The sequence below is a fragment of the Castanea sativa genome, chromosome 2 (genome assembly GCF_040712315.1).
Source record: "Castanea sativa cultivar Marrone di Chiusa Pesio chromosome 2, ASM4071231v1".
Lineage (NCBI taxonomy): Eukaryota > Viridiplantae > Streptophyta > Magnoliopsida > Fagales > Fagaceae > Castanea > Castanea sativa.
In genome coordinates this window covers 13,848,646-13,864,727 of record NC_134014.1, presented here as the reverse complement: position 1 = coordinate 13,864,727, position 16,082 = coordinate 13,848,646, and the positions used below count along the sequence as shown (strand labels likewise).

The 16,082-nt window shown below is 37.4% G+C and overlaps 1 long non-coding RNA gene across 1 annotated transcript; it reads left to right on the top strand.

Annotated features, from left to right (window-relative positions):
- The first annotated feature begins 12,728 nt into the window (after positions 1 to 12,728).
- Positions 12,729 to 15,062, top strand: LOC142624126 (uncharacterized). The gene is made up of 2 exons (XR_012842289.1): positions 12,729 to 12,908; positions 13,828 to 15,062. It is a non-coding gene; the product is annotated as an uncharacterized LOC142624126 (long non-coding RNA).
- The last annotated feature ends 1,020 nt before the right edge of the window (positions 15,063 to 16,082 follow it).

The window sequence follows — 16,082 nt, the reverse complement described above, 5'->3', positions numbered from 1 at the left end:
AATATTTATTAAAGCTCATAAATACATTTCATTTTTACTAACAACTAAAGCCCATGTGGAATAAAAATCCATAGCAATATATAATAGGTTTGTCCATTTTGTAGGGCTCACAATGAGAAAGCAAAAAGATAGGCCCAAGTGGAGAGAATCACCAAGTCAGAGGCCCACCAAAGTACTTAGCTCTTATGGCCAAGCCTAACATGAAGTCTTAGCCAAAACAGCCCATGTGTGTAAATTGACCTACCTGGAGAACTCCATTCAGTTTTTCCTTCCGCTGGAGATCACCTCAAGAAGCAACTAAGCTCCTAAACCAAATTAGGAGTTGGCCACCTGTCCCATTAGCCTTTCTGCCATTGCCATTTCTGACGTGAACAATACTAAGGGAGCTGGGCTGACACCAAAAAGCTAAAATGCAATAAATGCCATTCTTCCTTCCTAAGCTTTAGTTATTACTGGAGGAAGCCAGGACCAAATCATCCAAACTTCAGCAAACTAGTTTCTTTAGTACTAAAAATGTCTAAAACTAATTCATGAACCAAACCCATGAATTCCTAGAGGAGAAAATTAGCTAACAGTGGTTTGGAGGGCATAATGGGGTGTCTAGCAGAAGCTTCCAGCAAAGGCATCAGTGGTTGACACCTGGCTTGAAGTGTCATCCTACCATCTTGAGCTTTGATCCTAGTGGCAGCAAGCAAGATCTTTAGTCCTCATACTTGCTCTAGTCCTTATTGGACAAAATTAATCTCTAAATCCCAACATTTAATGCCTAGATTAGGAGCATCTTAGCCTCCAGCTACATTACCTAAATAAGCAAAACACCCAAAAAGCAAGTCTCACCATTTTGGGCCAAATCTCAGAAAAGATATTCTAAAATTTTGCTGTTGTTAGACCTGGTCCTTTCTATATTTTGCTAATCAATCCCTTAAGCTTCACTATAAAAGGAAACTACCATCAACTCATGGAAGACAACAATCTTATCATAAAATTCCTCACCCATCATGCTATTTTTAGGCCATAAGTTAGTCCCTTAGTTCAAAAACTAGCCTTTAGTCCATAAATGCTCATATACACTTACCCATAAACATCACATTCCATCTTCTTAGAAAATCACAGCACTTTAAAATAGTCATAAACAGCCCCTCTTTACACCATACTTGAAAATGGCTAAACATCATTTCATCTCTCTTCCATATTTTCATATATTCACTCATAAGTCACATAAAGTCATTCCCATCACTTACTATACATATATATTCATCATTATGGGCATGATATGGCACATGAAGACCTTGTTTAAACATTTGCTGCACTAGATGGACACTCTTTCCCCCCCTTCATTCCATCCTATTTTTTCCTCTTTTACTCATAATTATAAAGCCTTTAATCCTTGTTTATTGTTATTATAATGAAGGCCATAATGTTTTGGATACTATGAAAGTTTTCCCTCATGTTGACTTAATAATAATGAGGAAAATATATGAATTTTATCATGTGAACACATTTATTGACTAATCAGACGTTACTGCCGAAGGTCTATCAAATTCATTGCTGGACCATTTTTCCTCTTATGTACTTGTTATAACAGACCCACTTTTATATTAACCGACTATGGAGGAAATGCATAATTTTTACTATGCAAATACATTTATTAATTTTCCAAACATCTACCGCTGAACATTTTTCTTATTTACCGTTGGACTATTATCTAAGTACTTATTGTGGTGGGCCATCCTTTGTGCTAGCTTATCTTTGTAGGAGGTATTTTTAGGGCCTCATTACGATATTTGTTAGATGCAACCCAGACCTTGAGCAAAATGAGCCTTTCACACTTCATCGATAGCCTTTGGGCCATGTTCCAAGCCTAAAGTCGAGTCTCGGTTTTGACTTCTCAAATATCATGTGGGCAATGAAAAAAAATCCCCCTACGCTATTATACTAGCTAAACCTTTCTTATTTCTTTGTTATTACATGTTTTACTTTTGACACGAACCAATCATTATTCTGCCATACGCACATGTATACATTGTAGCTCATGTTCTGCAATATATTTTATATATGTATATGTGAATACATTTAAGTATATATACGCATATACGTATGTATATATTTGAGAATTTGTTAACCCATGTAAAAATTTACTTGATGAGTATCTTATTTGGGTTTTAGATTTGTTTATGTGCAGGAAGTAGAACAATATTTTTAATGTAAGAAATGAAGAGTAGTCATTCACGTTGCAGAAAAGTGTAGATTCAATATCTCGGGCTTCCTTGACCCATTCCATTCTTTGGGCATCCTCAGCTCATTTCATTCTTTGGGCATCCTCAGCCCATTTAATTCTTTCCTACCTCTTTCATTCTCATGGGTTTTTGCTAAATCTTTTGGGCTTCTCTGACCCAATTACTACATCCTTTGCCTTTGGGTTTATTGGCCTTCGAACCAACCCCGTTTACTAATTTCTTTCTTTGGGCTCCTCCGGCCCATTTTCTCTTTCTTTCCATCTCTTACGATTCCCATAGGCTTACTACTTCCATTCTAGCCCAATGGTCTTTACTTTACTGCTTTCTTTCTTCATTTTTTCATATTGTTGGACTTCTTTTGCCATTGAGCCCTTTTGTCAAAAAATGGGCCTCAACATTCAACATGGTCTCCTTAATGGGAACCCTTCAATCCTCTTCACATCCTTGTCTTCCCTAGAACCTTTCCCGCAATATTTAAACAGTAGACTCTCTTTGCTTGTTGACTCCAACTCCGGTACTATTTCCTTTGAAAGCTATCTGTGTGCCCAACGCGTCCAGAGTGTCTGCGTACCAATTCTCGCTTCTTTGAGCGTGCTCTATCTTAAATGTTGAAAACCTTTTTTCCATTTTCTAGGCCAGCTTCCCGTACGGAGCTAAGCTTGGTTCCTTTAAGGAGAAACTCCCTTTGGCTTGGCAAACCACCAGGTTGGAGTCACCTATCACTTTCAAATGTTTGATTCCTATTTTGAGGGTTGTGGCTAATCTAGTAAGATAGGCCTCATATTCTGCAGTATTGTTAGAACACGAAAACTCCAAGTTCTCTTCTCCTTCTTGGTAGAGGACCACTCCTGTGCCCCTCAAGTTTGCTGTAGAAGAGCCGTTAAACTTTATGACCCGTTGCTCTCTGGTTACTTCTGCTGTGGCCACTTATCCTGGAACTTCATCGTGTCAGGACATATGTGAATCATGTTAAGAACACATGTCTTTTAGAATTGGCTAATCCTTTGACAAAATGCACTTTACTTGTAATTGGGTAGATCTAGGATGGTTTAAGTCCTCAAGAAACATGTTGTTCAAGTCAAGAGTTAAAGCCTTGAAGATTGGACCAAGAAACAAGCGAAGAAAAGCTTTTCATTAAAGCTGGATAGATTCTCGACAGCTGCCGACAGATAATATCTATCGAGGATCAATGAATCTCGACCGATAGCTTGACAGATATATCTATTAAGGTCTCGATAGATAGCTTGACAGCTGTATCTATCGAGAATTACAAAATTCCGATTTCTAGATCTGATTTTCAGCCTATGCTGACATGTATATGTAGGGTTTCTTTTCTCACAACCCTAGACATATATAAGGCTCATTTTAAAGGCCGTCATATAAGAGAATACAAGGAGAACACATGCAAAAGGTTACCGATGCCTTATTCTCTCTGAAAGAAGCTACTGCGTCTTTGTGTCTTAGGGTTTTGTAACCATGTGCTTCTTGATCTTCATTGTTAATGAAGTGAAGAACTTTGTAGCCAAAAATTTTCTTCAAGTTGGTAAGTTAGTCACGTTCTGGGAGCTGTGCATCATTGGTTAGTCACGTACTGAGATTCGTGCATCAAAAGGGTGGCGTTCATATATTGACGAGTTCAAAGATTCTGAAGCGGTAGAAGGTTTCTGCTGTAAGTTCATTTATGGGGATTGTGTAGTCTAGGGACAAAGGTTTTGTCCTAGATCTGAAACTTCTCTTTACTATAGTGAATTGCTTTCCGGGAAGGTTCCCTCCCAGGTTTTTTTTACTACGAAACTAGTTTGTTTTATTGGTTTTCCTAGGTCATCATATCTTGTCTTATTTAATTTTCCGCTATGCATGATTTTGACATGATATTAATGTATGTTTGTTTTAATAAGTTTTATTCATAATAAATCTAATTAACAACTTGGATTTAAAACTTTTTAATTGTATCAACCGAGGTCTAAATTTCCTAACAAGTAGTATCAGAGCGGGTACACTCTGATTGGATTAATTTCCTAAGTGTGATCCTTGACCCCCGTTGTCATGGATCGTGGATAATCTCTTTTGATTCCTTCTCTATTTGATGACACTAATTATGCGTACTGAAAAGTTCGTATGAAAGATTTTTTGTAGGCTTTAGATGAAAAAGTATGGAAAACTGTTGAAGTTGGCTGGATTAAGCCAAAGGAAGTGCCGTTGGATTGGGATGAAGCAACAATCATAGCGAAAAATTTCAACAGTAGGGCCTGTAATGCTTTGTTTTGCGGGGTGACTAATGAGGAATTCAAGAAAATGTCATCCACAGAAGTTGCTAAGAAAGCATGGACCATTCTTGAGACCACCTATGAAGATACTAGGGCAGTAAAGACTGTGAAACTTCAAAGACTCACTAGTAGTTTTGAAGAAATAAGGATGGAGGAGGATGAGACCTTTCATGAGTTTTATGCTAAACTTAAGGATATTGTGAATTCTGCCTTCAACCGTGGAGAATCTATAGCAGAATCCAAAATTGTTAGGAAAATCCTTACGTCCTTACTTGAAAGATTCCATGCCAAGATCACTGCCATTGAAGAAGTCAAGGACATTGATCAAATTCCTTTGACTTAGTTTGTAGGGAACCTTCAAACCTATGAAATGGGATTAGGCTTAATGGGAAAAGGTGGAAAGAGTAGAAACTTGGCTCTTAAGGATATAGAGGAAGAGAGTGATGACTCTGAAGATAAATATGAGGATGAGGATGAAGATGAGGACTTAACCTTCATAGCTGATGAGATTATCAAGCTTCTTCAGTTTAGGAAAAAGGATAAGGACAAACCTTCTAGGAAATCTAAATCCTCTAGGAAAGGTAAGAGTGAGAAACCCCTTATCTAGTGCCACGAGTGCAAAGGTTTTAGTTATATGAGGATAGAGTGCCCAAACTACATTATGTAGGAAAAAACCAAGAAGTTAAAAGATAAAGGGTTGGTTGCTACTTGGAGTGATACTGAGAACGACTCTTCTGATGAGTATGTGGATGAATGTGGTCACTTTATGGCTTTTGCTACCACAGTCGATAAGGTGATTGTGGAGAGCGCTAGTGATAGTGAGGATTCTTCTGATGATGAAGTGCCCAAGAAAATGACCCTTTAGGAAGCCTATAATAAGCTATGCACTGAATTTATAAAATCTGAAAAGACTTCTCATCGTTGTAGAAAAGAGCTTAATGAGGCAAAAACTGAAAAAGCTGATATATTAGTCAAATTAGATGAGGCTACAAGGTTGGTTGAGACTTTTGTTATGGAGAACACCTCATTAAAAAAAGAAGGTCAAGATTCTTGAGGTTGGGCTTAGTCAAGCTAGAACTCAAATAGAGAGGATGTCTAGTGCAAAGCTTAATGAGGTATTGAGTGCTCAAAAGTCTAATTCTGATAAGATTGACTTAGGATATGTTGAGTCCTCCAGTCCCTCCTCTTCCACAGCTTTTGGATCAAGGATTGTCTTTGTGCCCCAATGTGAGAAAGGTAATAAAGGTATAAAATCCAAAACTGATTTGGCTAATTCTAAATCCTTTGTTAGACCTCATGTTTGTCATCATTGTGGTGTTTCTGGACACATTTGTCCTAATTGCTTTAAGTTGTATCCTCAAAAGCAAGTGTCCAAATGGTCATAGGTTTCCTCTCAAGGACCTACACCTTTGTTTGGAGAGTTATTAAAAACTTTGAACTTTTTAACTCAATTTCAAGAGAATTCTAATTCTTCTATGTCTTTTAGTAGACATATTGGGACATGTGCCTTTTCATATTCATGGCCAAAGACTTGTGGTGTGTGGGTGAGAAAGGAGCCTAAGACTTAATTGTCTTTTCTATTTGTTCTATACTTTAATTCTTTATATCTAAAGTAGGACTCTCTTTGCTTGATTTCTTATTAGCTTTTGGAATCATGCTTTCATGCATCTGCATTTTTCTTTCATGCCTTCATGTTGTTTGTTTGTTTTTATTTGGTTGTTTAGTCTTTATTTTGTTTGTTTTTCAAAATAAAGAAAAGGTGGAAAAAATCAGAAAAATACAAAAACAGTGTGTGTTTTGTGTACATTGGTACTTGTGTACCTTGGATGGCCATTGAAACAAAGTTTTCTAAATTTTGTATCTTTTGTAGCTTAGATGAGTATCTTTATGCACAACTAAGTAAGTGAGCTTTGTGGCTCGTGTTTGTAATGAGTAAGATTAAGTAATCTCTGTACTTAAGACTCGTATCACTCTTTTTGACGAGAAAGACTAAAAAATCCTAAGAGAAAGGCATAAATAACCATTTCACCACTGTTGCCTGACAATTATGAAATGACATCTTTATACTTCGGCATAGCAAAAGTGCAATGTCAAAAGCTTAACATCATTGGGTATTTTCTTCTCTCTCTTATATGCCCATGCATGGTATACTAAAAAGAAAAACATGCAAAGATAAATAAAAGCAAAAAGAATCAAAATGCTTTATATATGATTGCAAGCGTGTCTTTTAGGAGATGTGGAAGTTATAGAATGTACCTCGAAGGTGATAGTCCCCATCAAGCAATTATGATTCTGTGTGAATTAAATTGATTTTCTCATATCTCAAATCGTCATAACATGTAGACACTTATGCAATCTTGCGATGTTTTTCACACAACACGTAATATTCTTTGCTACTTTTGATACATGTGCAAGTACAATGTGATTTGGCTATCACAAGGAATACATGTGTTAATGTATGCTCACTAAACTATTTTAACTTGTTTTTGAAATATAAAATTGGTTAGACTTTTTTAGTGTGTGTGTGTGTGTTTTGGATCTATATGCTCAACATTTTTCTTGTTAAGAGATGTTTTTTTGAGAGTTTAAAATGTTGTTTGGATCTTTGGTAGAGTAGCATGTTTGATTGCATTCATTTTTGTGTTTTTCTCTTCTTTGAAAAACTGCTTTTGCACATCTTGACAGCTTCTTGATACCTCTCAACAACTAAGCTATCTATTGAGCTCCTTGATCTTTCCTTCTCGACAGAAGTTAACGCAATCTCGATCCATCAAAGTTTTTAAGAATTTGTCTCGATAGCTTCTTTACAGATTCTTGATTCATCAAGAAAGTTTTTGTCTGCTCGATAGATGCTAGATAGCTGTTCGATCCATCAAGGTTGGCTTCTGCTCTACAGCTGCTCGATCTGTCGAGATCCTCTTGCATGCATTATTTTTCACATGTTTTGCATCTTTCTATTATCTTGTCATCGATAGCATCTTGTTTCATTACGTTCATGCATTTATATGGACTTCTTGTGCCCCCTTGATCATCTTTGATCATCTTTATGTTTTTCGGGTGAAGGTTTATAACTTCTTGTACCCTTTGTCAATCATGACCAAAAGGGGGAGAATATGTGATTTCTTTTTAAAATTCTACATGTTAGGGGGAGAAATACATTTGCTTGTAAAGGGGAGTGGTTACCTTCTTGTTGTTGTATGAGCTTCGTTTAGCTTCTTTTTCTTGTACACCAGTCTTGTGACCATGTTTACATACATTGTGCTTATTTTTGATATATATATATATATATATATATATATATATATATGATGTATGTTCTTCTCACTTTCCTCTACATGTGTTGTTTCTTTTCCTTCTTTATACACATGTTTCTTATTGTATGTAATCTTTTATTTCTGTTTCACACTAAGATGCCATGATGAGTTTTGTTTAAAGTGTTTCAGAAATACAGGTTGTCAAAGTCTTCCATACCATGAACTCTCTTCTTGCAAAATTTTCCAAGAGTTTGTGTTAGGATATATTTTATTGTATTCAACAAGTGAGTATGAGTTAAGTGATTTATAACTTCTCTCATATGTTCATTTGTTTGTTGTGGTTTTGTCACAAATTGCTAAAGGGGGAGATTGTTAGAACATATGTGAATTATGTTAAGAGCATATGTCATTTAGAATTGGCTAATCATTTGATAAAACTACCTTTACTTGTAATTGGGTAGATCTAGGATGGTTTAAGTTTTAGAAACATGTTGTTCAAGTCAAGAGTTAAAGCCATGAAGATTGAACCAAGAAACAAGTAAAGAAAAGCTTTTCATTAAAGTTTGACAGATTCTCGACAGCTGCCGACAGATAATATCTATTGAGAATTAATGAATCTTGATAGATAGCTTGACAGATATATCTATCGAGGTCTTGACAGATAGCTCGACAGCTATATCTATTGAGAATTACGAAATTCAGATTTCCATATATGATTTTCGGCCCATACTGATATGTATGTGTAGAGTTTCTTTTCTCACAACTCTAGACATATATAAGGCTTATTTTAAAGGCTGTCACATAAGAGAATACAAGGAGAACACATGTAAAAGGTGATCGATGCCTTATTCTCTCTAAAAGAAGCTACTATGTCTTTGCGCCTTGGGGTTTTGTAACTAAGTGCTTCTTGATCTTCATTGTTAATGAATTGAAGAACTTTGCAGCCAAAAATCTTCTTCAAGTTGGTGAGTTAGTCACGTACTAGGAACCGTGCATCATTAGTTAGTCACGTACTGAGATTCATGCATCAAAAGGGTGGCATTCATACATTGACGAGTTTAGAGGTTCTGAAGTGATAGAGGGTTTCTATTGTAAGTTCATCTATGGGGATTGTGGAGTCTAGGGACAAAGATTTTGTACTAGATCTGAAACTTCTCTTTACTATAGTGAATTGCTTTTTTGGAAGGTTTCTCCCCAGGTTTTTTTTACCATTGAAACTAGTTTGTTTCATTGGTTTTCCTAGGTCATCATATCTTGTCTTATTTAATTTTCCACTGTGCATGATTTTGACATGATATTGATGTATGTTTGTTTTAATAAGTTTTATTCATAATAAATCTAATTAACAACTTGGATTTAAAACTTGTTAATTCTATCAATCGGAGTCTAAATTTCCTAACACATCATCCAGTGGAAATTCCTCTTCTCCTGGAAATTGGGCTAGCAGGTCCGTTATGGCTTGACTTTTTACCGCCTTGGGTGTTCCTACCTTCAAGTCATATTACGACAATTATAACAACCACTGAGATATCCTTCTAGACAGGATAGGTTGTCAGAGGAGGGCTTTGATTGCGAGAGACTTTGTCATCAAGTGTATCTCGTAGCCAAGAAATAATGATGCAGTCTTTGTGATGCATAAACTATTGCTAGGCATGCCCTCTCTACTATGGGGTAGTGGGTTTCCGCATCCCTTAGGGTGCGACTTATGTAATAAACCAGCTGTTTGACACCACCTCCATCTTCACTATCAAAGCACCTATGGCAGATAGGCTTGAGGCCAAATAAAGTAGCAATGGCTTTTTGCGGATTGGGGCTTGCACTGTAGGGAGTTTTGTCATGATCTTCTACTACTGCACCTCTCCTTACTCGAAGCCTTGTACTCTCTTGAGCAATTTGGTAAAAGCTGAGGTGATTGATGCCAAACCAAGGATGAACCTCCAGATGTAGGAAACCTTCCCTAGAAAACTCTTCAATTCCTTCACTATGGTCAGTGGCTTTATGGTCACAATGGCTGTGGCCTTAGCTGGGTCCACATCTATTCCCCTTTTGTGGACCAAGAATCCCAGAATTTTCCTAGCAGACACTCTGAAAGTATATTTTAGTGGATTCATTCTTAGCTTGAAAATTCTACACCTTTCAAATACCTTTCTTTACACTTTAACATGATCTTCTCGCCTTCTTGACTTCACGACTATGTCATCTACATAGTCTTCCAGTTCTTGGTGCATCATGTCATGGAATATGGTGCTTATCGTGCCCTGGTAAGTTGCATTTGCATTTTTCAACCCAAAGGGAATCATAGTGTAGTAGAAATTACCTTTGGGCATTCTGAAGGCAGTTTTCTCCACATCTTTTGGCCCCATTCGAATCTGTTTGTACCTACTAAATCCATCCACGAAGGAAAACATGGTATAACCTATTGCAGAGTCTATCAACGAGTCCATGTTGGGAAGTGGGAATTCGTCTTTGAGGTAGACCTGGTTAAGGTTTCCGAAGTCTACACAGCACTGTATTTGCCCATTTTTCTTCTTCACTGGTACAATGTTGGACAACCATCGCGGGTGCTAAATGGGTTTGACAAAGCCAGCCACCGACAACTTTTGCATTTCCTTCACTATCTGTTCTTCTATTTTGATGTGAAACACTCTAGCAGGTTAAGCACTGGCTTAGCCTCAGGATCTACGTTGAGCATGTGCACCACCAGTCCTAGGTCTAACCTAGGCATCTCGCTATAGTCCCATGCAAAAACATCTCTAAACTCTTTCAACAATAGGATCAATTCTACCATTTCATCCTCTGAAAGCTTTAAACTTATTGAAATGGGTCTCGACTTTTATGGGTTTGTACCCAAGTCAATTTCTTCTAACTTCTTTTCTACTGTTACCTACGTGTCTTTTTTTGCTGTAACCTCCTTTTCACTTTCCGTGTCACTTTCTTCTTCCGAATTTTCATGGGCCACACAACACACTAAAATTTTATGTTGTGGCCCTTGTTTGGGACCCCCTCGTGTACTGCAGGTGGGCTTTGTGCACCTTCATAACTTGTAGACTATCCATTCCGTCAGGTGTTCGAACCCTGTCACATCGTGGCATATCACCTAACTCTGAAGTGGGGCTTCTTTCCTCTTTTTCCTTTGCATTAGCAGCTCTCTCAGGTCAGGCTCTGGGTCATCTTGAACATCATCCCATCTTGAGATGAAGGTGTCTTGCGGTTTGGACACCAAACTTTCACCAGATGGCGCCCATTCATCATAGAACATGGTTTCTACTAAGTGGGCTTCTACTTGCTCAAATGGTGATGAGTTTGCCGCTATTTGTACCATCCTGCCATTCAATCTCCCTTTTACACACTGATGATAGGCTAATGAGACCAATCGGTGTTTGTGTAACCACGGTCTTCCCAATAATATATGATATGAAACTTCTGTTTCACAACATGGAAGCGTCCTAAGGAGGTTATCGGCTCGACCTTCAGCCACTGCTGAATGTGACCAGTAGTATACTCACCTCTTCCTCCAAATCCCGTTACTTCCATTCTATTCTTGTCCCTGAGGCAATGCTCACTAGAGCCTATGTGGCAATTCTTTGTTTGTTGGTTGTGAGTTCCAGTTGATTGAACAGGTTCTTGAACCTAGAACTTTTCTATAAGGTGGTGCTAGCTGAGTCAGGTAGGGCCACTTTTCTTCTTCATCCTCTCTTGGATCTGCAAAAATAAGGACTACTGCTACTCCCTTCCCCTTAGAGTGGGTTTCTTTGCACTTCTGGCTAGGACAACTTGAGAGTTCCTTCTTTGATCCTACGGTGCTCTAATCTGTGGAGCGCCCAACATTTTGCAGTAAAGTGTTGCACATAGTTGTGCAATCGACAGAAGAGTGGGTCCCTTCACTCTTCCTTAGTGGGTTCTCTAGAAACTTGATTGGTCTTGAAAGCCCCATTTGCAATCCACTTATTCAGGAGCACATCTAGCTCTGTTGGTGTAGATGGTAGTGGCAGGGTGGTCTCGTGCTCCCTCCCATCTGATTTCCTTTTCTTTTTGCTAGTAGATACCGCCATAGCCTGTGGCGTAGATTTTCGCTCTTTGGGTCTATTAGAGCTTAGCCTTATTGATTGGGCGGTCTTCTTGACCTTTTACAATAGCTGCACGAACTGGAAGATTTCCATGTTCTCTAGGAAAACTTTGTATTCCATGATCATGTTACCCATATACATTTCCACCAACATCTTTCCTTCATAGTGATCATAGCAGTCGAGGGCTATGTCCCTGAATCTTTGATGTACTCCATCAAGTCTTCATCGCTCCTTTGCTTAGTTCCTTGCAAAGTTGCGAGTGTGGCCGTCTCTTCTTCGTGAAAATACTTGGTACAGAATGTGTCTACCACATCATCCCATGTTAGGATCAACCCTAGGCTTCAAGCCAGTGTACCAAGTGTATGCCTGATCACTCAAGGATTTAGAAAACCCACAAAGACATAAATCTTAGTCTGCTGCATAGGGATTGAGGGTGTCAATAAACTTACTCATGTACTCAATAGCACTTCCTCTCCTGCCATCATATTGTGCGAAATTTTGAGGTTCATATCTCTCAGGATATGGCTTGTTGGGTATCCTCAGCGGATAAGAAGGCCTTCGTGCATAGAACCTCTCCTTGGGCGCTTTGGCCTTTTCTGTAACACCCCTAACCTAATTGCATAATTAAATTTATGAGTTTATATGTTTGTTATCATCTAAATTAATTTAAGTGCATAAATCTTTGATATTGTGATATTATAGAAGATATATGCTCTTTTAATGTTTTAGAAAGAAGTTTTATAAAGTTAAGGGTATATATGAAAAGTTATCTTGTTCTTGGGATTTTCTAGAAATATAAGCTTTTAAGGGGTAGAAATGAAATTTTAAAAAAATGGTTAGGTGAGACACCAACCCACGATTTTCCTTTGCCATACACGTGCCCCACCTCAAAGTCAATCCCTTATCTTTCTTTTGCTGCTTCAGAACAGCCTTGGTTCATCATTTCCTTGCTTCTTTGTTTTTCTTCTCTCTTTGCTTCCACACGGCTACATCACTCCCTCCCCCTCTCACCAAAACAATAAATCTCACTCTAAAGAAGAAATTAAGAGCCTAACACTAAAGTTTCAGCTTCAAAGGTTGTGAGTATGTAATCAAAACCTCATTTGATTTTGGGTATGTTGGTAGTATGATTGTTTTGTTCATTTTCTCTTCCTTGTTCTCAAATCTGATTTCAGGGGCTGAACTTGTGATTCTGTTTTTGTAAGCTAAAAGATTGATGGTGTTATGGTCTATTGGATGCTTAATGATGTATTTTAATGTTTATAGTATTGGTATAAAAATGCCCAAGTGAAATGAAGACCGATTGCATTTAGTTGATGATTTTATAAGAACATATGTGCTGAAGCTGTCGCTGTGACAGATTTGATGTTTACCACAAGAAAAATAGGTATTAAATCATTTGCTGTGAATTAGGATGCTAGGAGTAGTTTCTATGAATCCTAAGACACATATGGTTGTTATGGAAGTGGTCTCACTGCATTTGGATTAATAAAAAAAATAATGGTTTAATTTCTAAGTTGCATGAATTTCTGTCAGGACAGATTTGAGCGGATTGCCTTGTACAATTTTTAATAAATCATGGTTTTATGCTTTGGCTTTGAACTTTTTACAGGAGAGTAGCTCTGTAAAATTTCATGACATTTGGATGTGTTTAGATAGCCCATTCATATTTTACAAATGAGGCCTTTGCTGCTGAAATGAGCAGTAAACAGTGAAGGGAAACTTTGACTTTGTGGATTTAATTTTGAAGTTTGGTTGAATGTTTTGAGCTATAATTTAATGTGCTTATCTTTTGGTATGTTTAGATTATAGATGAATTTTTATGCCTTGGTTTCTCTATGTTTTCATATGTAATGAGTTTGATGATTGTACCTTGTTTTTGGGGAAACTCTATGCGATGGGAATTAAGATTATACTAAGTTTGAGAGTTAGGTTGTGTTTGAGGTATAAGTTTATATTTTTAGGAAGAGTTGTTAGTAATAAGTTTTGGTCTTTCATTTAGGTGACGGGAACGAGAACACAGGCATTTGAGCTCCTTTTGTACAAATCTCTCGCATCTTCTGTTTTCAGGTAAGGGATATGTGACATGTGCGTTTGATAAGTATAAAGATTATTTAGAAAATTATTATGCATAAAACCCTTTTAATTAGAAATATTACATATAAGTATGATTTAAGTAAAGATTTATGTTCGTGACTTATTGAATTCCATATATATGATAATTTTAGCATATTGATGCTATTACCCATATCACGAACGTAATGTTTAAAGAATGAAATGGATATGCGATTGTTATGAAATATTTATGTAAAAGTTTAGTATCTAGAAAATATAGTTTTCAGTTACTCTATTGTTATAATCTGAACTCAGCTAGTAGGGGTTATAGTACTGGTATTTTCATGGAAATTCTGATTGGCCATTATAAATGGGATTGGCTCTGCTGTACCCACCCTTCTTGGTAACCACCAACTTGTGTAGGATCTCAATCTACTCCCATGGTTGGAAATATGTATTATGATATGATTCTGGAATTACCAAGCATTGTGGGGAATGCTGGATGCTTGGCACTAAGTGCTGGAAGCCTCCTAAAGTTGTGACAGACTTACAATTTGATTGACTAATATGTATTATAAGTGAACTATTAAGCTATTTGGAAGTTATAAGAAAAGTATGATGATAAGAAAAGTACGTTGAAATATGTTTAAGTCCTTTTATTATTATATGAAAGGAAAATGAAGTATTTTCATTTGAAAGTTCATAAGTTAATTTAAGAGCAATATGAATAGTATGAAGGCTATTTTATCAAAGCTGGTATATCCATAAAATATTTGATTTACATGCATTCTTATCAAAGGCCTATGGAGCTTAAAAACCTTACTGGGCTTCGCAGCTCACCCTATTATATTTCAGTGCACAGGTTCTTCCTAGACGCAGCGAGAGTATTAGAGGTGGCAAGATTCTGTGATTCTCTTTTGTTAGATTGTATAGTCTTTTTTGTTGTATAGTAGTTTAGCTCTTTTGTTGTATAGGAGGAATCAAGATGTACTTAATCCTTTGAGCACAGTTGTAATTCGGAACCTTAGTTTGTTTTGAATCCTAGTTGTATGTCTTCGGGGTTAGGTTTGTAAATAAGAACTTTTGCTAAATTTTTAGCTATGTAATATTTACATGAATACCTAAAGTTTCTGCCAAGTGGTAATCTTGCAAAGTTCAAAGGAAATGAATTTTCAAGGTTTTCATCATTTTTGTATTTTATGGCTTTTATGCAAGAAAATAAGCAGGTATTCATGAAATAATTCTTGTTAAGCACCTTCAGTTTAGGTTGGTTCATGTTAGTATTGAGGTAAACTTGATATTAACATGCCGGTCATGCTCTAAATTCTGAAGTACAGGTTTGGGTCGTGACATTTTCCTTCTTTAAAAGTGTTGCAACTTCGACCATGGTAATGAAACCCTGTTCTGCATTTTGTGGGTCACCCCTTATAGGGGTTTCTTCCTTGTTTGCCACATGCTTTGGGTCATCTAGCTTTCTTTCTCTTTCGTCTTGTCTGCCTTCATCTGGCGAATGTCTTCCATCAGCCGCTGCTGGGAATGCTGTACAGATTGTAGTACTTCAATAAAAAAGTTGGTATTGTTAGTAGGGATTCTCTGTTGCTACTGTGGCCTAGCCCCCACTCCATTAACACCTTCCGCTTGATTGGGCTAGTGCTGGTGGGGCGTGGCTGGTCTTGACTCTGCCAGTGAGGGCATAACACTCATGTTTCGTATCATCTTTGATCTCGGGGGCACAACTTGCGAGGGCTTTATCTGCTTTCCTTGTCTTTTTCCCAACTTCCTAGTGAAGTCGTCAATTTAAATGTAGTGGGCCTTTTTTGTGTCTTGGGTTGGATTGCTCCTGCTGCACCACGGCCTTGTGATTCTGGGGTAGAAGAGTCAAGACTGGCCTAACTGAGACACCTTAGGCCAGCTTGTGCGCAAGTTGGGCCCTTCTTATGTTGATGTGTCCTGGCAAGAATCTTGAGCGTATTCACGTGCTCGCGGCAGGAACAACTGTTACAAGTGTTATAGTAGGAAAACATAATACTGCAGGATATCTAAAACATTTTAACTAAAATATTTTCTACTAACAACAATAATACACGAGCAGTTCTACGAAAGAAAAATATCACAACGTGATTATGGCAAAAATAGATTAATGGCAAGATGTTAGGTTAGTCATTAATCAAGCATGGCAAAGGAAAGAAGATTAGTTTGCTA